The following is a 27163-nucleotide window of genomic DNA, read 5'->3' on the forward strand; positions in this document are numbered from 1 at the left end:
GAGTCTCTTTTCTTGGTATCAGGCTACCAGACCTCTGAGATCCTCCTCGGCGTTCCTGGTTAGGGTTCCCAGGATACATAGAGTGAGGATGGGCGGACGTGCTTTTAGTTTTACGGCCGCCAAGTTGTGGAATACTCTTCCTCTGACATTGAGGAGTAGCCTTGATCTACTCACTTTTAAAAGGGACTTAAAGACCCATTTGTTTCCAAGGGTAGTGTAGTTATGCAATAGATGGTTCTGGATCGATCTCAGCGCCAGGATGCCCTTTGGGTGACAGCTGCGCTTAACAAGCAATAAAATACAAAATACAAATAAAATGATCAAGAGCGGAGGATGGAGAGAGGGAGTGATCCGGTAGGTTGGGTGGGGGCACGATGGGAATGTTAGCCTTAATGGTGATTATTTTGTTGATAAAGTAGTCGTTGAGAGAGTGACAGAAGGAGAGGGAGGGAACAGGGGAAAGGCTAGCACGATCGGAGGTGGCAAGGCTGCGCACCAGTGAGAAAATCTCGCGAGATTTGTTGGCTGAGTGGGCTACGCGCTCCGAGAAATAACTGGATTTGGCCGCTAAAATGGCCAGTTTATAGTTGCTTAGGAGAGCCTTATAATTGAGACGAAGAGTGGGGCAGTAGTTACGACGCCAGCGGCGCTCAGAACGCCTGAGCTCTAATTTCAGGCGTCTGAGGTCGTTGGTAAACCACTTATGAGCGTCGTGAGGACGGGCTGATCTGATCTTTTTAAGTGGAGCAGCCCGGTCACAGGCCGAGGAAAGCCAGGTGTTAATGGTGGCCGCCTGATTCTCCACAGAGAGATCAGTCAGGGTGGGAGCCGATGAAGACAGAAAGGAAGAAAGATCATTGAGATCAGTCTTGCTCCAACACCGGGCCCAGATGTTTTTTGGGCAGGGGGGCCTTCTCGGGCTGAGATAAATGAATAGAAAAGGAGATCAGAGAATGGTCTGACCAGACACAGGGAGAGATAGAATTGACCGAGGGACTGCACCGTAGAGACCAAATCTGGTCCAGGGTGTGGCCATGGATGTGGGTGGGCACCGAGACGTGAGGCAGAAAGTTAAGACAACGGAGGGTGGCAGAGAAGTCTTTAGAAGATGAATCCTCCCTCGGATCGCCCGGCCAGAAATTAAAGTCCCCGAGCAAAAGTATCGAGGAGTTGTTTACAGCCAGAGTGGCCAGGAGATCCTGAAGGGTGGAGACAAAGGAAGGCATGTTTTGAGGGGGGCGATACAGAAGGATCACCGTGAGGGGGACCGGAAGGTTAGTGGAGCGGGCCACCAGAAAGTCAACACCAAGGATACTAGGATGAGGCAGGAGTTGGAATTGTAGCGAGCGGCGGATTATCATAGCCACACCACCTCCAGTTTTTCCGTCAGGGCGGTCGGCACGGAGGGCATAATGGGTGACAGGAAGGATAGCCAGGAGATCAGGAAGTGAATCCGAGGAGAACCAAGTCTCGGTGAGGAACAGGAAATCCGGGGAAACAGTGTCCAATAGGTTGTAAAGAGCAGTTTGGTGTTTTACAGCAGAGCGAGTGTTAAGAAGAAGAGCGGAGGCAGAAGGGTATCCGGGGGAAGCACAAGAGAGGGAAAACGTAGGAGAAGTTAGAGAAGGGGAAGTGAGTGATGCTGGACCAGAGGGAGGAGAAACATAAAGACCATGCGAGGATAAGTGTTCAACTGTGGAGGGAGAGAGAGGGATAGAGACAGAGAGAGAAGACAAATGGGAAGAGGAATACACCAAGGGACGGGCAGGGTCGGTGGCCCCTGGTCCCGGCCTTATATGCATTATATATATAGCAATTTGCATTATATGCATTATATATATAGCAATTTGCATTGAAGAATGAGTGGATATATATAAATAAATATTTGGATGGAGGATTTAGTAGCAGTGTAATTGACTGTTTACTTGACCAATTTATAATGTCTCACTAAATATAGTGGATAGTGACTAAACTGTGTGAATATCTGTATCACTTTGTCAGTTGTTGTGTAAACTGATTCTACAGTTGGTTACTAGCTTTGTGAAAGTCTATATTAGTTATTGATTAGTTAACTGAGTATTTGTATGGGAGTATGAAAGTGTGTGTGGTTCGGTGGAGGGTGTGTGACTGTCCAAAGATGTGTGAATAGTTTATTCAGTAGATACATGAAGTTAAAACTACATGTTCTAACACTTTGGGTGAGGGAATCTCTTTATGGGTGTGGTGACGAGCAAATATATTTCTCAAAGGTACAGGTCCAACAAACTAGAAAAATAAAAGGCAGTGTATGTGTCAGTTGTTGTATATAAATAAGTATACATAAGACACAATGATTGTGTGAGTGACCGTATGGACAACTGTATACTTGTAATAATGATTTTATAATTCACTAAGTATGACTTACTATCTAAATGAATAGAAGAAGTGTTGTTTGTATAAGTGTTTTGCTAAGTAAATATGTAAGTATGATCCATTGTTTGCATAAGTGAGTAGGTCGACTTCATATGTGAATAGGATGCGTGCTGTTGTTTAATGTCGATATAGATGTATAAGTATTTTTGATAGTGTTCTATTGTTCATTGACAGCATGTATAAGTGAATCCATAGGTAAGGATTAGATGTGTGTATACATGTATGAATCACTGAGTGGATTTTTAGATACTTGTATTGCTGTGACAAATGGATTTAAATATGATACTCTGTATTTTACAAAGAGTGATGAAAAATTGTAATAGTGTATGAAAAGGTGTATGTGATTGTTACGTGGATGATGTCATCAGTGATGTCATTAGAGATGTCATCAGTGATGTCACTGACCATGTCATGAATGATCTAATATGCGACATCATCAGCAGTGGATTGCGGGTGCGCGATATATACTTAGTACAACTAACTATATAGGAGCAATTTCAATGGTTTTGTATGAGTAAAATGTCCAGCTAACTATAACACCACTAAAACTTATAGTTTTTTGAGTGAATTTCAAAGGTTTTGTAAAAGCTAATTCCTAACTATATAACTCCTGAAACCTATGGTTTTTTCAGTGAATTTCAAAGTTTTTTAAAAAATGCTAATTCCTAACTATATAAGGCCTGAAACCTATGGTTTTTTCAGTGAATTTCAAAGGTTTTTTTAAATGCTAATTCCTAACTATATAAGGTCTGAAACCTATGGTTTTTTCAGTGAATTTCAAAGGTTTTTAAATGCTAATTCCTAACTATATAAGGCCTGAAACCTATGTTTTTTTCAGTGAATTTCAAAGGTTTTTTAAATGCTAATTCCTAGCTATATAAGACCTGAAAGCCCACCAGGAATCTCAAGTATGCACCAGGGGACTGCATTGCAGAGAGGTGTAATTAAGCCATGGCCCTTTTTACACCTCTCTGCAACGCAGCCCCCGTGCATGTTTGAAGAGGGGGAACTCATTCCCCCTTCATACTGGGGGCCCCTGGGGGCCAACTAGCCCACCTGGAACCTCCAGTATGCGCCAGGGGGCTGCATTGCAGAGGTGTAATGAGGCTATGCCCCTTGTTACACCTCTCTGCAATGCAGCCGCCTGGCGCGTTTGCAGAGGGGGAACTAATTCCCCTTGCATAATGGGTGTCCCTGGGGGCCAACTAGCCCACCAGGAGCCTCCAGTATGCGCCAGATTGCTGCATTGCATAGAGGTGTAATGAGGCCACACCCTTTTTTACACCTCTCTGCAACGCAGTCCCCGTGCATGTTTGAAGAGGGGGAACTAATTCCCCTTGCATACTGGGTGTCCCTGGCAGCCATCTTGTGCCTTGTTAGAACCAAGGCACAAGAAAGCAGTGAAACAAAGCTGTGAAACTCGCAAAGGGGCCAGAGTAGAAACACCCTGACCCCCTAGGCCTGCTCAGGGGGTCCCACAAGGACCCCCAAGGCAAAAAAAATAATATATTTTTTTTAAAAAGTCGCGGGGTACAAAAAAACAATAAAAAATGTAAAACAACAATAAGAATAAAAAACAGTTCTTTTCAGAACTACCTCCAATTTATATAAAAATGCTACATTTTTAAAAAACTCAGTCTTTCTTTTTTTCTCCAGGGTACGCGTACCGGTACGTGTACCGATACGTGTACCGGGGCGCGCACCCCCTCAAAAAAAGAAAAAAAAAAGAATGAGTGTGTGTGTGTGTGTGGTGTGTGTGTGTGGGGGAGGTGGGTGTGGGGTGTGTGTGGGGGGTATGTGTGTGGGGTGTGTGTGTAGGATGTGTGGGTGTGTGTGTGGGGTGTGGGTGTGTGTGTGGGGTGTGTGTGTGTGTGTGTGGGGGTAAGGAATGTGTGGGTTTGTGTTACTATCCTTGTGGGGACTTGGGTGTGATAACACACTCACGCTGTGGGGACTTGATTGCACTGTGGGGACCTGGACCCAGGTCCCCACAAGACAATGTCCTTTAAATGATAAAAAATGGCTTCAGGAACATCTGTGCCAATTTTTACAACTTTTTAAAAAATTGTCTTGTGGGGACCTGTGTTTCATAAAGTGTGTTTATATTTTTGCTCGCTCTGCCCCTGTAGACAGGAGGCGGTACTGCAGCCTTAAACACACTTTGCATTTAAACACACTTTGTTCACCAGCAACACATGTTAGCAGCAGAAAGCACAGATATTTGAAAGGAAAAACGGCATAAACCTGTGTTAAAAACTATTTTTCATGCAAAGTAACCTTTTTCCTTATTTATTAAAGTAAACTTTATTTACATTAATTTTTTTAATTCCGACTACTTGAGTTTAAAAATTGTTAGTGGTTTTATAAATATTGCTAAAAGCAGTTAGGGTCAGTTTTGAATCACAGATGACTTCACTACTGCCGGTTGATTCTTATCTGCAATTAAAGAATGATGGTGCATTAAACTGTGAACCAATGTAAAATGATCCGATCGATTTTTGCAAATTTGATTACATATTAATATGCACTTTGGAATACACTTTTAAGATGATGACTAGATGAGTGAGTGGCTAGAGTGGCATTGTGCTAATAGGTACATTCTCTTAGACACTGAACTGCAGTAATGTTATGTCCACAACATGGGGACGTTTAATTTTAACAGAAAAAAAGCATGTTCTTTGAATATATGTTCTAAGAATGTCACTAATTTTCTAATATTGCCACAAGATGTAATTATATTTAAATCCTTTGAATTGCTTAGTTTCCAAACTGTTCCCAGATCCCTACAAAGTAACGCAGATTATTTCCCAGAAATGGGTGAAGAACAGTTAAATAACAAGCATTGGCAAAACCAACATGTGTCACCTACAAAAGAGCTACTGGCTTTGTCAGAGTTTTTTGACATGTTGTACAGCAGCGTGCCTGTTCTGCGGCATGGATGAAATTGACATTTTCAAATAGCACTATGATGCAGCCAAAGCGAACCACATCATGACACTAATTTGTATTGCTGGCGGGAGGGTGGGGGCCTGTGAGGAGTCAACACTAACAGAGGGGGTAGGGAAAAGAAAAATCACTGATAGAGCCATTACTGATCTCCAGCAGCAGTTATCAGGGGCTCCTTGGCCTCATTCAATTATAAAATGCAGACTCTGATATATATCAAGCTCAGTGAAGTAGGTGCAGAGACACAGGGTCGTATTTCACCCTAATTAGTGGCTATTTTTTTAAAGCCAAAACAGGGGAGGTAGATATGGGACCAAATCCCTATCTTGCATTAGGGCTCACGTTGCCCTTGCTACTGCATTGGCACCTACACGTATTCCATTTTGGACTTAGTGTTTCAGCTAAGGTGCAAAGTTCTGCTGTAAAAAGACCACCTCATGTTGGTGTTCACTTCAATGTGCCCTTCCTGTGTATTTAAATATAGTCTGCCTCCCTGGACCACACTAGTTTAACTACAACATACTGCAGTAGCTCAGGCAGTGCTCAACCACCTGCCTTATGAGTGAGATGATTTTCAAGCCGGAAGAGTGGAAAGGATGTGACGTTATGCTAGAGCTGCAAACTTGGAACTTGATTCTTGACATTGGCTTAAATCCTGTGATTATGGTCAAATCACTTAATCTCCCAGTGCCTAAAGAAAATTGTACGTAACTTAACTGGTGCTCATGTTAAGTGCGTCAAAAGTGGAGGGACACAAGCACAGCAGTAGTGGAAATGAGGCATTTACAGACGTGTGTGAGAAGTGGCTTATGTTGCTTCACCATGAGAACCTTTGTGTGGTTCAAGTCTACTAATGCTGCCATAGGACTGGATGAGATAGACTACTGCTTAAGTCCTCAATCACACTGCTAGGTGCTGAGCCCCAAAACAATTTTAGATCACCTCTCTGACTACTGCTTAAGTCCTCAATCACACTGCTAGGTGCTGAGCCCCAAAACAATTTTAGATCACCTCTCTGGTGGTTGATCCACCACACCAAAATATACAAAGGATCACAACAAATTCAACAATCTCCCAAACATGCAGTTTCCTACTTTGTAGTGTGCTACCTGCACAAAAATGTGCTTTGACACACCGCATCAAGGTATGAAGGAGAGCCTTCTCCTACATTTCTCTTAAAGCATGGAACTTCCTGTCACTACACATAAGAGCCTCCTCCTCACTTGAGTTCCATTAAAAGCTTAAGACCTGGCATTTTGAGGTGTCCCACTAAGCCAGAGGTCTTCAAGCGATTTTGGTCTGAGCCCCCCTTGCCAAAATGTTTTGAAGTTGGGCCCCCCTCCAAAACTATATGGCAAGGATTTGGGGTGTGGGAGGAACGATCACAGGGGGCGGGGATCATGAGACCATTTCAGGTGTTCTTTTCTGTAGCTTGTAATCCACATATGGGGCAGATTTACAAGCCGCGTACACCACATTTGCGCTGCTGTGACGCAGCGGCGGCGCAAAGCCAGCGCCATGCTGGGGGGTATTTACAACGTGACGCACCGTGCCACATGTGGGCCTTCCGGTGCAGGGGGGGGCGTTCTGGCGCAGGAACGCATCCTAAAAGTGGCTGAGTGAAATCTACAAGAATTCACTCAGTCACTTTTAAGGCCATGCTTCGTCAAAACCCTGTGCCTGCTTGAAGCAGGCGTAAGGATTGACGCAGCATGTTAGGCATAGGGGCACCCGAGCCTTGCTGGAGCTGCGACCGCTTGTGACAAGACTCCAGCAATGCATCACCTTTATGGCAGCAGATGCGTCATGCATCTGTCTCTTCTTGCCCCATGGTGCACCGCATTTTGAATGCGGCGCATCCATGGTGGCACAAGAGGTGTCTGCCGTGACGCACACTAACTGGCACACCCATGCGGATATGCAGGGATGCGCCAGTTATTGTAAATCTGCCCCTAAATGTGCAGCACCAAGCAAGAACAGAATAGATGTCTCTATCTGCAAAACCTCAAAGTCCTTTTCCAATCCTCACTGTGGTGCAGTAATTGAGTGCAGGACAAGTCACCATCATGTCTGTCGATGCCCCAACGAGAATGTTAGGTGATAAACGCCATCCATGTCTCACTCTTCAGCCTGCAATCTCTACACTTAAAAACTAAATCGGAAACATTGTGAGCACTTTATTCTCACCAGCTCCAAAATACAACAAGTACTGGCGTTGCCAATAGGTCTCGCAGTAGGAAAGTTGGAGCTATTACAATTGCAAATAACAATGCCTTTTATTTTTGTTTTCATTTTAAAAACATAAAGGGCTTTGTCATTTACAAAACCAATAGCTCCAACTTTCCTACTGCGAGACCTATTGTGCACTGCACAGTGTGGGTGAAAGTGGCACTGCGTGTGTGTGAGTGGCTTTGAGTGAGTTGCGTTGCGTGGGTGAGTGGCGTTGCATGTGTGAGTGGCGTTGCGTGTGTGAGTGGCGTTGCGTGTGTGAGTGGCGTTGCATGTGTGAGTGGCGTTGCATGTGTGAGTGGCGTTGCGTGTGTGAGTGGCGTTGCGTGTGTGAGTGGCGTTGCATGTGTGAGTGGTGTTGCGTGTGTGAGTGGCGTTGCGTGTGTGAGTGGCATTGCGTGTGTGAGTGGCGTTGCATGTGTGAGTGGCGTTGCATGTGTGAGTGGCATTGCATGTGTGAGTGGCGTTGCATGTGTGAGTGGCGTTGCATGTGTGAGTGGCGTTGCATGTGTGAGTGGCGTTGCGTGGATGAGTGGGGTTGCGTGGATGAGTGGGGTTGCGTGGATGAGTGGCGTTGCGTGGATGAGTGGGGTTGCGTGGATGAGTGGCGTTGCGTGGATGAGTGGGGTTGCGTGGATGAGTTGCGTTGCGTGTGTGAGTGGTGTTGCTTGGGTGAGTTGCGTGGGTGAGTGTGGTGTTGCGTGGATGATAGTGGGCTTGCGTGGGTGTGAGTGGCGTTGCGTGTCTGTAAGTGTTGCTGTGTGGGTGAAAGTGGCACAGAGCCTTTGATGTAAATGTAAATGTAAATGTAAATGTGTTTCGATTTATATAGCGCACTAATCACCCAGGGGTCTCAAGGCGCTTGCTTAGGGAACCCGTCCTGGTATTCCCCTGTGAGATACCCCGGCAGGGTATTCACAAGGTGAAAGCCAGGCATCCCGCCGCGAGGGGCCGTAGTGGAGATTAAGCAAGCTATTGCCCAGAGTCGCAGAGTGTGACCCCGTGAGTCGAGTAGGCACCGGAGCGAGAATTGTCGAGTCTGTGGAATTTTTGTGCCCGAGACCCGCCGAGGTGGGGAATCGAACCCTGGTCCACGGCTGATCTCAGCTTCCGGGTCTGCCGCCTCTAACCACTGAGCCACGCTTCTCCACGCTTCTGGCCTGGCGCAGGAGAAATGCTGCTGCTGCTAATTAAATATAAAAAGTGTTTAGGGACTCACGGCTGCCGAGAGTAACAAGACAGTGCTGGGAGGGGGGCTGCGCACCAACTGAAGTGCTCTGGTTGCACGGCCTGCGGCCGGCCGTGTGAAGTGATAAGACTTTGAAGTACACAGGCATGCTGTGACGGAGGTGTGACAAAAACCACTTGAAACAAAATGCCACTTCAAAGTTTATATTGTTTATTCTTGGAGGCAAAGAAAATACGAGTTTGCCAGTTCAAAACAAAAAAAAGCACGGGGGCCAGAATCTTTAAGTGACCTAAACTGGAAATAGTTTTAGTACAATAACTGTGGTAGTAGAAATCGTTTCAGCCAAAAGGCCTGGTTGCAGCTTTGTTTTGTTAAACGGGGTGTGTTTTAAAGTGAGGCGTTGGGGCTGGAAAGTTTTACGATCGGCCTGAGAAGAGAAATGTCGAACAAAGACAGTATTTCACTGCAGGCTGGCAGACAGCTGTGGAAGGTATTTACAACGTTACTGCAGTGCGGCACTGCGCGCTGCTGCGGCCAGGAAGTGAGGGGGCAGGGGGGGTTGGAGCAATCCGCATACACATGTAAATTGGAAATGTGGTGCAATTTGTAAAAATTACCATGATCCTCTTTATTCTATAGAAAATAAAATGGCGTATTGCAAGCAATCACTGGAAATACAATGCCTTGATGTTTCTGTTTCCAATGTCTTGCTCATCTCGCACATATTGCAAACGCGCACAATCGGGAATATTTATGCAAATGCATCTGCATACTTTTATATACTAAATGCGTACGTCTTGTAGGGAGTGGGGTGTAGGAGGGAGTGGGGTGTAGGAGAGAGTGGACGACATATATACATTGATGGATGACATATATACATTGAGGATATGCAGGGTGAGAGAAGGGAGCAGGAGAAAAAGAAAATATAGAGAAAGAGAATGCGAGGCAAGAAAGGAGACAGCTAGAGAAGGGTAGAAGGGAAAAGTAACAAGAGTAGGGTTGCGAAGGAAAGAGCATGGAGAAGGAAAGTCAGGAGGCAAGAGAGGGAGGGAAATGAAGAAAGAGTGGGAAAAGAAAGAGATGAGGCGCGAGAAAGAGAGGGATAAACTCAAGAAAAAACGTGGGAGTGCGAGAGATAGCGAGGACAACCAGAGAGAGGTCGTGGGAGGCGATGGAGAAACAGAAAGTGAATGAGCGAGAGAAGCGCAGAATCACCGAGAAAATAGAAAGTGGTAGAGGGCAGACCCAGCTGGACTGGATGAGAAGGGACAGAAAAGAAATCGGCTTTAGATGTAAGAAGAAAAGAAGGGAGAGTTAGAAATACTCTGACAGGCGAGTACATGAGAACAGTACCAGAATGAACAAATGAAGGGAAAGAACAGTGACTGCAGCAGGCAGGATGGAAGGTCACGAATGCTGCTAAGGAAACGGATGCAGTTAATAGCTGTACGTGGGGAAGCACGGGAGGGAATATTGTTGGTAGAAGAGAGAATGCAGAGCGCACGCTGGGCGAAGCCCTTTGATGTGCTGTGAGCGGCCGGGAATGAATGATTAAGGGAGGAGAAGCGGGAAACTGAAAGTACGGCCTGCCTGCGGCCGGCCATGAATAATTAGGGGAGGAGAAGCCCTGGCCGTGAATGCGCGTGCATGTTTGCTCACGTGATTCACGTGAACTGCAAGAAAACCGCGGGGCTGAAAGCCCTTAGTTTGAAGAGGATTTTGGCCACTTGAATTCTCGCTACGCTCGATGCGCATAGGTTAAATGCAGCTTTAACTGTCTTTCATTAAGCATGATATAATATTTTCTGGCCCATTAACATGATCTGCCTCTGATGTATACCCTATTATATATGCAGCAATTCATATACGAATATATTATAATGTTGTTTGTGTATATTGTCGCTAAAATAAACATTTAGCCATGTGCCTTCAACTGTATTCAATCACAAATAGTGTTAAGGACTAGGTCCCCACAAGGATGGTAGCACATGTTCAAGTCCCCACAAGGATGGTGCTGTGCGCACGGTTAAATAACAATATATTTGCAAATTTGAAGCAGGATCCTGTATAATGAATTTTTTCTTAACATTTTTCTGTTAGTTGTGTGTTTTAAAAACATTGGGAAAGGTTAGTCCCCACAAGGCTGGTATTCACACATAGTCCCCACAAGGATGGTAACACGTGTATGTGTGTGTGTGTGTGTGTGTGTGTGTGTTGTGTGTGTGTGTGGGGGGGGGTGTTTGTCAGAAGTGTGTGTGTGTGGGGGGGGTGAGGTGTGTGTGGGGGATGTGTGGGGTGTGTCTGTGAGGTGTGTGTGTGTGTGGGGGGGAGTGAGGTGTGTGTGGGTGGGGGTTTGTGGGGTGTGTGGGTGTAGGTGGGGGTGTGGGGGTGTATGGTGTGTGTGTGGGTGTGGGTGTGTGGGATGTTTGGGTGTGGATGGAGGTGTGGGTGTATGAGGTATGGTGGGGGGTGTGTGTGGGGGGGGTGGGGGGGTATGTGTGTGTAGGGGTATGTGTGTGGGGCACCCCCTCAAAAAAAGAAAAAAGAATGAGTGTGTGTGTGTGTGTGGTGTGTGTGTGGGGGGGTGTGGGGTGTGTGTGTGGGGGGGTATGTGTGTGGGGTGTGTGTGTAGGATGTGTGGGTGTGTGTGTGGAGTGTGTGTGTGGGTGTGTGGGTGGGGGGTGTGTGTGTGTGTGTGTGTGAGAGGAGTGTGTGTGTGGGTGTGTGTGTGTGTGTGTGAGGTGTGTGTGGTGTGTGTGTGTGTGTGAGGTGTGTTTCAGAGGTGTGTGTGTGTGGGGAAGGGGTGAGGTGTGTGTGGGGGATGTGTGGGGTGTGTCTGTGAGGTGTGTGTGTGTGTGTGGGGGGGAGTGAGGTGTGTGTGGGTGGGGGTGTGTGGGGTGTGTGGGTGTAGGTGTGGGTGTGGGTGTGTAAGGTGTGTGTGTGGGTGTGTGGGGTGTTTGGGTGTGGGTGGAGGTGTGGGTGTATGAGGTATGTGTGGGGGGTGTATGTGGGGGGGTGGGTATGGGGTGTGTGTGTGTGGGGGTATGTGTGTGGGGCACCCCCTCAAAAAAAAAAATAATAAGTGTGTGTGTGTGGTGTGTGTGTGTGGGGGTATGTGTGTGGGGGTATGTGTGTGGGGTGTGTGCGTGTAGGATGTGTGGGTGTGTGTGTGGGGTGTGTGTGGGTGTGTGTGTAGGGGTGTGTGTGGGTGTGTGTGTGTGTGAGGAGTGTGTGTGTGGGTGTGTGTGTGTGTGAGAGGTGTGTGTGTGGTGTGTGTGTGTGGGGGGGGGGTGTGTCAGAGGTGTGTGAGTGTGGGGGAGGGGTGAGGTGTGTGTGGGGGATGTGTGGGGTGTGTGTGTGTGTGAGGTGTGTGTGGTGTGTGTGTGTGTGTGAGGTGTGTTTCAGAGGTGTGTGTGTGTGGGGAAGGGGTGAGGTGTGTGTGGGGGATGTGTGGGGTGTGTCTGTGAGGTGTGTGTGTGTGGGGGGGAGTGAGGTGTGTGTGGGTAGGGGTGTGTGGGGTGTGTGGGTGTAGGTGGGGGTGTGGGTGTGTAAGGTGTGTGTGTGTGTGGTTGTGGGTGTGTGGGGTATTTGGGTGTGGGTGGAGATGTGGGTGTGTGAGGTATGTGTGGGGGGTGTGTGTGGGAGGGGTGGGTGTGGGGTGTGTGTATGTGGGGGTATGTGTGTGCGGTGTGTGTGTGTGAGTAAAATGTTCAGCTAACTATAACTGGTGTCAAACCTATGGTTTTCTCAGTGAATTTAATAGGTTTTTTAAATGCTAATTCCTAACTATAACTAGTGTGAAACCTATGGTTTTTTCAGTGAATTTCAAAGGTTTTTTAAATGCTAATTCCTAACTATATAAGGCCTGAAACCTTTGTTTTTTTCAGTGAACTCGCAAGGCTTTTTAAATGCTAATTCTATTAGCGGATAACATTTATATATGTTAATATCCGTATGGGACCACCTGAACAGCCCTAGGGGGGTCAGAGTGTTTCTACAAGGCCCCCAAATCTTTTTTTTTTCTTGTACCGTAAGCGTACCCCGCGATTTTCCGCATTTTTTTTTTTTTTGGGCCTTGGGGGTCCCTGTGGGACCCCCTGAGCAGGCCTAGGGGTCAGGATGCTTCTACCCTTCCCCTTTTTTGAGTTCTACACGTTTGTTTTTCTGCTTTCCTGTGCCTCAGTCTACCGAGGCACAAGATGGCTGCCAACAGTTTCTGTTTTGGAGTGTTGACAGACATTGGCAGCCAATCAGAATGCAGCTCGCTCACTAGAGGTACGTGTACGGTACGCGTACGTGCGCGTACCGTAAGCGTACGGGTAAGCTCACGGGTACGCTGCCATAGATATATAAACTTTTTTGAACCTAAATTACTCTAAATCCTCTGGAGCACATATCTTGAGACATAGCAAAGGCACATCGGGCTACCAGTCCCTACAATTTTGGCAAGTTTGGTGAAAATCCATTCAGCCATTCGAGGTAAAAGTGCGACCGACCGCCCTATGGAAATTAACATGGGGAAAACACGTTTTAGGACCCCCCTTTTATCTCGGCCCCCGCTTGGCGAATCCCCCCCAAACTTTCAGGGAAGGACCGGAGCACGGCGAGGCAAAGGTGCTGAAAAATTCAGGCAGATTCCTCAACCGGCGCCAAAGTTATTCCCAATAGAATGTTGCGATTTCCCTATGGAAATCAATCCTAACTATATATACCTGCTGGCGACCGCCAGTAGGTAATATTTGAATATATATACACATATATATATATATATCAAAACTCCTTCTTGCGAATGAGCAAAGACCACGCAGGGGAACACTTTGGAAGCAGACTTTATACCTTGTGTGGCGAATGCATTTCGGCACTTTCCACAGCCTTCATCAGCGCCCAAGTATCCAGGAGGCTTCCAACATCACGATCTTGAGTCCTGCCGCCGTCTTATTGGTTGAGGGCCCACTCCGCCCCCTGTGGATGTCTGCTCACCTGTTGACAGTTCACGCAGTACATGTGGACTGCAACACCCAGAATGCTTCGTAATGAGTCCAGGTAGGTGATGCATGGGGAGTTTTAACATCAGATGGTAATGCGGGTATGGCAGAATAGTTTGTAAATATAAAACCAATTTCCTGCTTGTGATGGAACAAAGCACTTCCTCGGGTCCCTACACCGCCTTAGCCTTGGAAACCGGGTGTTGTATCCGACGGGAGCAGCAATGTCAATGCATGCCGCCCAGCATGTGGTTAAGTAACCACACTACCACCTTATTTTCTCCCCAAAGTCCATGGCGGGCCCCGTCCTTCCAATTGCTTGGACATACAAACAGCCACAGTGGCAGCAAAGCCAGTGACGTCAGGGCCAACTTGCGAGGCGGGGGTCTCTGAACCGTGTCTCTGGCGGACATGGCAACAATACCCCAAAACTCCTTCTTGCGAAAGAGCAGAGACCACGCAGGGGAACACTTTGGAAGCATATATGTTATGTTATGTTATGTTATGTTGTCTTGTAAAGCGCATGGCTACCCCAGCAATGGGGCGTCCCAGCGCTGTAGACCACTGGAGAACCCGCCCTGGCTTTCCCTGTGAGATGATCCTGCTGGGTATCTCCAAGGTGAAACCAGGCATCCCCGGTGTATGTGGGGGGCCGTTGTGGAGATGAGGCAAGCTAATGCCCAGAGTTGCCGAGTGTGATCCCTGGTTAGTGTAGGCACTGAAGCGAGAATTATCGAGTCCGCTGACCCTGGTCCACGACCCTGCCGCGTCGGGAATTGAACCCTGGTCCCGGGCCGTTCTCTGCCTCCGAGTCTGCCGCCTCTAACCAGTGAGCCACACCACTCCACATGAAATGAGTATAAGCTTAAAACCTTTTTTTCTATCATCAACCAAAACAATCTGATCCTTAGTTTCGCTATCAACTATACCAAGGAGAACCTGATGTTTACAATTAAGAATTCATGTGTATAGATGAACCTTTTTAGAAAGACTATAACGGGCAATTTAACATTACATGCATGTATTAATCACCTCCCAAATTTTTGCTGGGGTATTACCCTCAGCAATTTTTTTTACAGCAAAACGCAATAACATCACGATTGAGCACTGAGTTCAAACATGTGATAAAATGATGAGAAGTTTTATACAGAGAGGCTCTACCATGAAAATGCTCAAACAAGCTTCTAACCAAGCAGACAAGACAGATAGAGACAAGCATTTGCAATGCAATCGGTCTCGCCTTTGGGTCCTTATATGCATTTAGCTATGCAGCACATTAGCTGGGTGCTGAAACATCTACTGTTCTTTAACATGGAGGTAAAATAAGCAAACTGCGTGAGACGCCAGGTATGGGAAACATGGAGATAAATATAGCCTTTTAGCGGGAAATGGTATAGTCCAAAGCTCTGTTTATAATATAAAGTCAGGGCCTTCAGTGGTCATATCACTGAAAATACAAGATTTGAAATAATATTATTGTCTACGGGTGAGTAGTGTAGTTCCTATTGTGCCCTTCATGCAGGACCTGCGCTGTTTACGGATAACATATACTGTGGGTTTGGTGGTAGACTGATTCTGTACACCCCTGCGGAATATGTTAGCCTATGTTTTGCATTATCTAGCTCGCAGTGCCACAAGTATCTCCTATTATCACAGAGATTCGTTTTTGGCAACCTCAGAACACAACAAACCCTGATTCCTCAGACCTGTGTAAACAATATACTATTTTTCACTCAGTCACTTGTGCTTGCTTGTTTTGCTCTCAGAGAGATACACAGAAGAAACAGTCAGGCGTGTTTACTATAAGAATTTATTGTATCGTTGTTCTTCTCATGTAAAACAAATGTGCTGCAACAACTGTGACACAGGAGCAGAGATAGAGAATCAGCAGTACAGTGAATAAAAAGGATTAGTATTGTTCTACCATTTTACAATAGTCATGAACACATGCATGAATATAAAATGCATTTATAAAATGAAGTGCGTACTCCTAAGATGCCTGTCTAGATGTACCGAAATGTACCTAGCGTGTGAGTAGGTGCAAAAGAGCCTAAGCCTAAAAGGGTGTGGGCCCGATTCACAGAACTAACTTAAGACAATATCCTAAACTTACTACCATTTTGGTATTCACAGAAGGCACTTACTCATGTTGGTATTCACAGAAGGCACTTACTCATTTCGGTATTCACAGAAGTTAGGAGTCCTAACTTTAGGACTCCTAAATGCCTTCTGTGAATATAGAAAGTCCTAAAGTTAGGATTTTTCTCAATTTAGGAGTCCTAAAGTTAGGAGTTCTAACTTTACTACTCCTAAACTGAGAAAAATCGTAACTTTAAGACTTTCGGTAGTCACAGAAGGCATTTACGAGTCCTAAAGTTAGGCCTCCTAACTTTATTACTCCTAAACTGAGAAGAATCCTAATTTTAAGACTTTCAGTATTCACAGAAGGCATATAGGAGTCCTAAAGTTAGGAGTCCTAACTTTGCTACTCCTAAACTGAGAAAAATCCTAACTTTAAGACTTTCGGTATTCACAGAAGGCATTTAGGAGTCCTAGAGTTAGGACTCCTAATTTCTGTGAATACCAAAATGAGTAAGAGCATGCTGTGAATACCAAAATGAGTAAGTGCCTTCTGTGAATATCAAAATGGTAGTAAGTTTAGGATTTTGTCTTAAGTTAGTTCTGTGAATCGGGCCCTAAGAGTCTAAGAGCCAAGAATCCTGCTAGGATTTAGTCAAACCCCCATACCTGAATAGTGAGAGTGTCTGACTTTGTCCTGGACTTGAGTTGGACGACCCGCAAGGGATAGTCAGACCACTGTCAGTTGTAGCGATGGCATGCCAAAGCTGCAGAGTCTCTGGTTAGTGTGTCGGCCTTGAAGTCATGGTTCCCTCCTGCCTACTGATAGCTAGAGGTGCTGTATTTATACAGTCCATGTGCGTGTGTTCCCCATTGTTCAGTATGTGGATGACGTTGGGGATTAAACCTTGTGCGTCTTTGGGAGAGGTGAAGTGTACCCCCTGGAGAGGAATTCTGTTCTTATTTGGAGTTATGTGCTTGTAAGGCTCATTCATATGAAATGACAGGGAGATGATGTAGGGAAAGTGTACGATGTTCCCTGGACCTATATCAGGGTACCGATATGAAATATAACAGGTGTCTTGGAAGACAGTTTCTATGGATTGGAATCTAGAGAATGCTAAAGGTATTTTGGTATTTTACTGACCTCTGCTGATTGTTTTCTGTCAAGAAAGTTAAATACAGACAGTTGCCAGAAAAATGTAACAGTGGCACATGACATTGTCTGGACCTCATCTTCATTAAAATTGACCTACTCCTATTTTACTAGAGGACATACCTTCCTGGAAGGATACACTATTTTGTTCCTTATTGTTCTCAAAAGCAAAACAATCCCTTAGAGAAAAAAACACATTATCTCAGATTACCATACCTGGAAATGTAACTTTCACATCACCCTGAATGAAAATGGGACAGAGGATATCCAATCTTCAGATTTGTGCCCCCATATCTTCACCCGATTGATACCCTGAAGTCCCTACAAGCTTATATAATGGCTAGATAAATTGCCACTGATATCATATACCACTGTTGGTAAAACAGAGGGATACAAGGGGCTACTGCTCAATGCTCGCTCCCTCATTAAACACAGAGTTAAGTTTGCGCCACTACTGGAGGACTTGGGACATGATTGGGTCTTCATTACTGAAACCTGGGCTAATGCAGCCTCAGGACCCAACCTAATTGATGCTATCCTGGATAATTATTCTATCCAAATGGTAGATAGAGTGTGACGCATGGGTGGTGTTAGCGATTGTTTTTAAATCTCATTTTAAATACACAATTCAGTCAGGCCTGAAAACCCACATGTGTGAGGCCACTAACTTCAAATGTATTCTCTCAGCCAAGTGCACTTTTGGAGGTCTATCGATCTACAGACCCCCAGGACCCAGACTGCCCTTCCTTCACGAACGTAAGCAACTTTTAGAGCCAGTTACAGCAGGGAGCTCTCTGACTATCATAGGGGTTTTTAACTTTCATCTTGAGGAGAGGGACAACCAAGATTCTAGTGCTCTTATAGAGATGCTTTCTAGCATTGGTCACTTCAACTAGTAACAGCTCCAACTCACAAAGCAGGACACACATTGGATCGAATCTTCTCCAATGATTTAAGAATTACCTTCCAACATACCATACCTATTTGCTAGTCTGACCACAGTGCAGTACTGTTTGATTTCCGCCCCCCAGCTATAGCTGTGGATCATAGATCCCCTCAGTCGCCTAAAAAAACTAGAAACTGGAAAGGTATCTCATCTGACACCTTAACCAACACCCTAAATATTATTCCTTGTATAATTCAAGAGGATTCTAATCTTGGGTCTGAGGCCTTTGCGACATGGCTAGAATCCGCAGCTAATATATTGCCACCTTTGAAATGATATGCTGGGAAAAAATGTCTTCCTTCGGCCCCCTGATATAATGACAAACTGCAGAGTAGTTCCAATATTCCCAAAAGGTCCTGCGGATTGGAATAATATACACTATAGATTTGACATAGGACTGAGGTCAGTATGTCTCTATCGAGTATACTAAACTTAATTGTGTGTGTGCCAGCTAACTCAGAGGTCACTAGAAACTTTCTCGAGTAAACAAGAAGGGATTAGTTTCTGACAACCACATAAACATGGCAACTTTGTTTCCCCAAGAATCGAAACATATCTTCAGAGTCGTGGAAACAATAGTTAACTATTTTACTCAGTCAATCGGGCATGCTTCATTTCTACAGAGTTTGCACAGAAATAGAGAGACGGGCATTTCAATAAAAGGGTTATTGAACATTATACTTTCTCATGCAAGAGAGGTGAACTGCTACAATCGTTAGACAGAATGCAAAGTATAATGCGCACAGCGTAAACAGTAATATAAAATAATACTGTAATAGCATTGTTTGTTGCTATGACATGGAAAAATACATATATAAATAACACAAGCTAAAATACTCAACTGGTGCTTCTAAAATATGCCTACCCATGTGTACCTAACCTAGGTCTAGTACGAGGGAAGGTGTTTGTCTCTAGCATAGGTTTATTTTTTGCCAAGAGTTTGCCCAAGGTTTCTCTAGGTTCTAATCAGCTCCATACCTTAGAATGAGAGAGGCTGGAATTTCTTTCACAAACTAGATTTCCCAACACCCTGCAAGGGGAGTCAGAAACACTGGAGCTGGATTTCTCGGCAAAGGATGACAGCTTCTGATCAGTGCGTCAGCTGGAGAGTAGGCTTCCTTCGGCACTTGCTGTAGCGAGCTGCGTCATGCAAGTAGGTAGTCAAACTGTAACAAACCACACCGTGCTTTTCCTTAGCAAGTGAAGGTATATTTATACCTTGAAGGTGTTTTGGAATGCCAGCTTTCACGTAAAGTCGGGCATATGAACGTCATGAATGAACCCCTAAGGAATATAGGTCCAAGCATCATAACTGAGTTCTTGGAGAAATCAATATTCAAGCAAGGGGAAGTCCCTAACAGCTTAAGAGTTTGGTTTTCCAAGAAATCTTTGTGACGTAGATGAACGGATGGAAGTAGCCATGCCTGTATTTGTGCAGCATGGACTATGCCTAAATAAGGGCTTGATTTCTATGCCTATATATGGACAACGCGAATTGTACCCATATAAGGACATGAATCGGGAAATTCATACGGAATCAAAATCGAGATACAACACCCACTCCACTTTCTTATGTACGACTCTTACTAAATACTAAATTCTAAATACGTATAAACATATCTAAAAACTAACTATACAGCAAATGTTTTAAAACCCACCCAAAATACATAAAAATGCAATGGTACTGGTTGTATAGAAAAGAGCATTGGTGCTGTACGCATTAAAGCAATGTTTCATTCTAAGCATAAAGTTGACATTTGAAATGCCAACTGAATGAATCATGAAAATATACATTTATGAAATGGCTCGTTAATACAGAAGAAAAAGATGCCGAAACCATTTCATGTCAGAATTACATAAAACTGTACATGGACAAGGTCAAATATTGTCTCTGGAAATGTTTAAAGAAATCTTGTTCTACTATAAGCTGATTACTTGTGCCCAAAAAAAGGAAAAATACAAATTTGGAGAAAAAAAATAATCATAGAAAAAAGAGTTCCAAAGATAGTACCTTGTTTTTGAAAAATGAAGGTCAAATTTAAAGTTTCTCCGAACACAGTGAGCCAAAATCAAAGGTCAGTGTTAGGGCTAGGAGAAAAGATGAAATCTTCTAAGTCTGTTGACTAAAAACCGTCTACCATCGTAGGTGCAAGTTGGATTACCTCGTTTAGAAGATTAACCGCACATAGATGTGAAGCATCACCGTCAGCATTGGTCGCATTAGCAATGTTTGTAATGGATGGTACCTGCACGCCTGTTTCCTCTCGTACCTCAGCAGTTGCAATTTGCATCTGTGAGATCTCAATGAATGCCGTCATCAGAATTGGTAGCCGCTGAGGCCAAAACAGAGCATGGGCCGTTACCGGTTCAAGCAAAGTATCAACATCCGTTGGCATGACTGATGGGAATGTGATACATGTGTCTAACTCGCATTCTTCTCCTCATAGCAGGCAGCGTAGAGCAGGTAAGATGCAATCTTGCCAAATTGGTCTGAATGATAGAAACCATGTGGTATTTAATTCTCGTAGATGAGGTAGTCCCAAAATGTGAATGATTTGCTCACGACGCTTCATGGCCAGTAGGGTTGACTCCATGGAGAACTGGGCGTCGCTGGTGAATTGGCTTGCCATATTGCAGCAGTAGGAGCAAAAATAGTATCCCTGCAATGATTGACATGGTATGACTGGCAACATGCCACAGCAGCCATGATAATTCAACATGAGGTAACTCCCCCTCGAGAGCTGTCCAAAAATTGGATCAATCACTGCAGCGGGTGAACCTTGCAGGTGGCAGGATAAATTGCTAGAGGAACCATCGCAGGCCCCATGTAAGTTTATACTCTGACAAAGGAGAGAACTGCTTAGTGCGTTTTCACTTTTTTCCCCGCTAAGAAACACTTCACGTCCCCCACTTCAACATCTATGTGTGTACGGTAATTTCCAAGATTTCTTGATGTATTCTTTACCCAACCTTTCATATGTGCCTGTTGGTATATGTTTTAGGCAATATTAAAAATGGAAAATTGTTCCATGTATAATCCATTCAGTAGCTGGTTTCTCTGCTACCGTAAATGGCAATCTTTCCAGTTTTTAATGCTCAGCATCGTATAGTCTGCTCCCCTTTGTGCCAATTTGATCTGTTAATCAGGGAGATAGAATTCTGAAAACAGTGAGGTAGTATTGATTAAACGCCAAGGCACATAGCCTGAACGAAAGTTTTGCAACGTCCAGCCTAATAACATGATAGAACGTAGTTGCGACTAACCATGTTGCAGCATGACAAGACCTGTTCCATGATGTCTATGGCAGAAGACACTATGCTGTCCAATGAATATATCCTGGACGACAGAGTCGTTAACCCATTGTCAACCACAGAGAGAGTTTTCTCTAAATTAGTATGATAATTTTCTCGTATTCGTTCTGCAGCCTCTGCTTGAGTAATCTTCCATGCTTCATTATAAGCAGCATAGATACCGGCATATATAAAACATTTATGACGCGGTTTTTCTTGGTCCTAGCAAGAATTCCCTAAGATCAGCGCCATCTTTAAGTAAAGATAAGTGTTGCTTACATCCTTAAGTGTAGATCTATGTAGCCAATTAAGGCAGAGCTTCCCTACACTGTATGTTGTTACTATTCCAGGATGCTGTCTTTGAACATATCTTGGGTCTGGCCTATCGAATGTGAAACCCTGTGTTTTGTTCAGGAATCTATCTTGACGGTTGTTTGTGTCTGTGGGCCAGATTAACCATTGATTCCAATCTGGATCTGTTCTGTTGTGATGCAGAATAGTATGTACGTCGACCTCCCCCTCTGAAGTGTTACTGCTATCAGGTGTAGGTGTAGGTATGGATGCATTGTTCATGTCTTTGATCTTGGCTAACCCAAGGCAAGACGTCTGTTGGACAGTGTCATTCAAAAACATAATTTGCTCAGGGATGATACAGGCTCTAAACATAGCTTCTGTACCCTGCACCTGCCTATCTTTTGTGCCACAGACAGTTTTTGTCTCAATGTTGTCTTTTCCAAAAGTGGAAACCTAGTTTAGACAGTTGGGCATAAAAGGCTGCAGAATAAATCTGTTTGGTATTTGTCAAAATACTTTTCATGCCTGTTTTGTTTACATTTTTAAAGTAAAATGATTCAGCATTGGATACATTGAACCCTGAAAAGTACAGGAATTTCATAGGAAATGTTTTTAAACTGCCCTTTGGTGGCATAGGACAATGTTCCCATTGGTTATACATTAATACATTTCTAGGATTTGCAGATTTGTGCAAGAAATAATGTCCATAATGGTTATAACAATACATTTGCTCATAGTCCTATGAACCTTCTAAATATTCATGATTTGTGAATACTGCAGACATTTGTCGGTCTGACATCATACTATTAACAGTCTCGAAGTCCAAATCATCAGAAAAGGTACTAGATGAAGTCACTTAATGAAATCTTGAATAAGTGTGGTATTTTCAACAGCTCCGATGTGCCACAAATGTCATAATCCTTTTTGTCCCAAGCTATACCACCAGGTATAGGAACGGCTGTGATGTTCACTGATGATGAGTCTCTTTGCTCATGATGGGATGATTTCTGTGGCTTGAGAAGTAAGTTGACGTTCTTACTTGCTGTGTCCATTTTGACATATCTTCCATTTATCAGCATTCCCAGATTTATTACCAGAGTCAACCACAGTAGAAGAAAAAGTACACCCAACACAATCCAAAGTTCAATCCATGGTAAAACCACATAAGTCTTTTCCAGGTGATGAAAAAGGTCTGTTGTTTGTTCTTTCAAAGTTCTTTTTACTGGTGTTGTTTCAGGCTCGCTGGGATCCTCAGAAAACGTATCAAAGTTAATGAAATAGCCAGAGGCAGTTCTGTCAATTGCTGGAATTGCATCAGGATTCATTGAAATTGCTGGAACCTCAGGATTACTTGTTACATTTGTGTAGTCAGATGCTACTTCGATGTAGACAGGTGTTTCTTGACAAACTGTTATTTGGGTTTCAAGAGGTACAAGTTCCATAGCTTTGTTGCTTAGTCCTTCATTTCACACTGTAGATTTTTCAAGGGTGATGAGTCTCTCAGTGTGAACCTCTTGGATAGTAGCTAGAGCTGGGCATCTGCTACATTGGCGGAGTCCACTTGGCCTATTGCTTATTATCGGCTACATGATGTGGTTTGACCAGGTCGATGGACACAAACCTGTTCTCCTTTTTACCAGCAAGGGGCGGCAGTAATACTGTTCTTGATCTGTGGATTGCTAGGACAGGTACTGGTTGTCTGTAAGAAGGCCCAAATTCCTTCTTGTCCGCAATCTTTTCTCTGATTAGATCACCAAGCTTTGGGATCCAGACAGGCCTTGCGGGGACGGTCGGTTTTTCCTCAGTGGTGGTGGATTTCAGGAGCACGTTGCTTTGTATCGTTCTTAGTCCTGTAAAACAGCCAAACGATCTTTGATATCAAAATCTTTTTTGGTCCACCACTGATGTCTGACAATCAAGGTCTGCAACCAGCATCCTAGTCCCAAAAAGGACCTCATATGGAGTGATACCCCCTAGAGAAACTTTTGGCAAGTTGTTAAGACTACTTCGGACACTTATTAGATGTTTGACCCACCGTCACCCAAACCTAATACCCTAGTTGTTATAGATTGCTTTATGTGCCGTTTTTTTCTCTCCACAACCTAATTTCCCTCAGGATGGAATGGACTAGAGTACCGCAATACAACGCCCAATTTGGCCATGGCCTCCTTGTAAGTTCGAGAGCTACTGGTCAGAATGTAGCGTGCCGACTGCGTATGTGCCGATAAAGAATCGCAAATCTTTTATAACAGTTCGAGCGTCAGCCGAGCGCTGAGGCCACATCCAAATGAACCTTGAACACGAGTCCACTGCGACCATGATATATTTATAGTTACCATCCCTCTGTAAGGGACCGCAGTGGTCCAGGTAAACACAAGCTAATGGTTTATCTGAAATTAGCAGGGGCGTCTGCGCAGGACGTTTCACAGTAGAGACTTTCATCTTTTGGCATATTTCACATTCCAAAACATAGTTTCTGGTTTGTTTCCTCATGCACAGCCACCAGTATCTCAGTTTTAATAATGACACTGTGGCGGAAACACCTGCACGAGCAGAGGCGAGCCCTTCATGTGTTGCTAAGATTAGTCCTAATCTATGCTCCATGTTTGGAATTACCCTATCCCGCACTCCACGGATTCGAGCAAACGCAACATTGTTCGCATCAGTTATATATGAGTATTTGAGTGGAAACCCTTTAGGTAATGTTTTTTCACTGTCTTTGTTGAACCATTGACAGCTAGCATTATTTTCATTTTTGAATGAGTGATTGCAGCTACGGAAGCTGTTTGCACAGCTGCCTGCGCAGCTTCATCAGCCAATGAATTTCCTGCAACGTGAACGCCATCACGTTGATGACTCAGCGTGTGTATCACGTGAGTGTTTTGTAGTCCTTGTCGTAACTGAACTACTTGTTCCCAAAGCGTTTTATGCTTAATTGTGCCACCTTTTTCATCTTTGTAACCGTTTAGAAGCCAGTTTTGCAAATATTCATTGTAAGATTGAACACAATAATACGAATCGAACAACCAGACACCGCAGTACTTGCCGTGAGGGGAACGGCCAACTCGCTTTGTTCTTCTTCACCCCTGCCCAGCGCCTGCTAACTGCTAGAACCGCGCCGTGAGGGAAACGGCCAGAGCGCACAGCTTTAGTGCCCATACCGACATCCACCGCCATCCACCCGGTGCAGCAGCAGCTGGGGAACTACATCACCCAGCTGCCCCGGGGGTGGACGCGGCGGGTGTGACGACGCCCACGCGCCAGGAGGCGCCTTATCAGCAGGGAGCGCCGAAGCGCTCTTTGAACAACCAGACACCGCAGTACTTGCCGTGAGGGGAACGGCCAACTCGCTTTGTTCTTCTTCACCCCTGCCCAGCGCCTGCTAACTGCTAGAACCGCGCCGTGAGGGAAACGGCCAGAGCGCACAGCTTTAGCGCCCATACCGACATCCACCGCCATCCACCCGGTGCAGCAGCAGCTGGGGAACTACATCACCCAGCTGCCCCGGGGGTGGACGCGGCGGGTGTGACGACGCCCACGCGCCAGGAGGCGCCTTATCAGCAGGGAGCGCCGAAGCGCTCTTTGAACAACCAGACACCGCAGTACTTGCCGTGAGGGGAACGGCCAACTCGCTTTGTTCTTCTTCACCCCTGCCCAGCGCCTGCTAACTGCTAGAACCGCGCCGTGAGGGAAACGGCCAGAGCGCACAGCTTTAGCGCCCATACCGACATCCACCGCCATCCACCAGGTGCAGCAGCAGCTGGGGAACTACATCACCCAGCTGCCCCGGGGGTGGACGCGGCGGGTGTGACGACGCCCACGCGCCAGGAGGCGCCTTATCAGCAGGGAGCGCCGAAGCGCTCTTTGAACAACCAGACACCGCAGTACTTGCCGTGAGGGGAACGGCCAACTCGCTTTGTTCTTCTTCACCCCTGCCCAGCGCCTGCTAACTGCTAGAACCGCGCCGTGAGGGAAACGGCCAGAGCGCACAGCTTTAGCGCCCATACCGACATCCACCGCCATCCACCCGGTGCAGCAGCAGCTGGGGAACTACATCACCCAGCTGCCCCGGGGGTGGACGCGGCGGGTGTGACGACGCCCACGCGCCAGGAGGCGCCTTATCAGCAGGGAGCGCCGAAGCGCTCTTTGAACAACCAGACACCGCAGTACTTGCCGTGAGGGGAACGGCCAACTCGCTTTGTTCTTCTTCACCCCTGCCCAGCGCCTGCTAACTGCTAGAACCGCGCCGTGAGGGAAACGGCCAGAGCGCACAGCTTTAGCGCCCATACCGACATCCACCGCCATCCACCCGGTGCAGCAGCAGCTGGGGAACTACATCACCCAGCTGCCCCGGGGGTGGACGCGGCGGGTGTGACGACGCCCACGCGCCAGGAGGCGCCTTATCAGCAGGGAACGCCTCTCGCACACGCGAGTCGCGCGCGGGAGAAGCCCGGGACAAGGGTGGGACAGTCTTAGACAGTCCTAGACTGGCCGGGACTGGACTGGGCTACCCCCCTTACGTCTACACCTATATACAAGTAAGGAATTAACATTGTTACTATCTACCATTCTAGACACTTGTAAAGTGGAGATATATACCAGCTACTGCATAGTATCCTGTTTGGTAGTTCCTGGGAGAGGTGAACGAGTAATACTTTCTACTGTCGGAAGAAACACATTCCGAGACCCTGTATGTCAAAAAACATGTCCAAAAAACAGCCTACACTGAGTACTAAGACAATAGACAATTACATGGTCCAAGTCGTCAGTAAAATTAATGACAAAAGGAGACAGTCATTGGGCCTAAGTCAGTCTCCGGTCCTACATCTTCAAAGTCCGACTCAATGTAGCAATCAGTCAAACTCTTTAGCTCCAGATGTCTCGAACGATCTCATAGATCTTATGGCCCACTCTAATCCTGATATGGACGAACACAACATCGTTATATTAGATGGTGAAGCGAATATAGAAAATCCAGATCTAGAGGTTTTCTCTGATACTGATAATATAACTGTGGATCACAAATCCGATGATCCCTTATCTCCTGAACAGGAAATTCTACCCCCGAGAAGACATAGAAGAGTCCAGGAGAAACGATCGGGCTTACGATCAGGAAACAGGAGGAAAAAAGCATCACCTGTGGGGAAAACTAAGGCGAAATTCACTGAAGTGGTAGAGAATATTATTCCAGAAAAAAGTGATCACGACAATAGCTACAATGAGGATGACTTACTGCAGAAAATAGCAGACATCATCGATTTAAAAATTAAAACCATCATTAAGCCGCTAGTCGCTAAGATTGACAAACTAAATGCAGAACTAAAAAGAATAGGTGCCCTTCAATCAAAGACTGTAGATGGGGTTGATAATTTATCTACTTTGGTGTCAGAAATGGGAAAGTCAGCAGAGATAAAGGAGAGGAGTATTGTAGAGAAAGAGCCTGACCGATTACTCCCTGAATGCCCATCGCAAGAAGGGGTAAATCCCACCATCCAGACTGTGCCAAAAGATAGTGTACCAATGACAATAAACATCCCGGCAGCAATGCGTCAGGATCCAGATCCTCTTCAATTCATTGAAGAGGCATCGCCAGTGGTATTGGTGCTTGCTAATGTCCCCTCGCCAACGGACACTCA

Source organism: Lissotriton helveticus, chromosome 4_1 (genome assembly GCF_964261635.1).
Source record: "Lissotriton helveticus chromosome 4_1, aLisHel1.1, whole genome shotgun sequence".
Classification (NCBI taxonomy): Eukaryota; Metazoa; Chordata; class Amphibia; order Caudata; family Salamandridae; genus Lissotriton; species Lissotriton helveticus.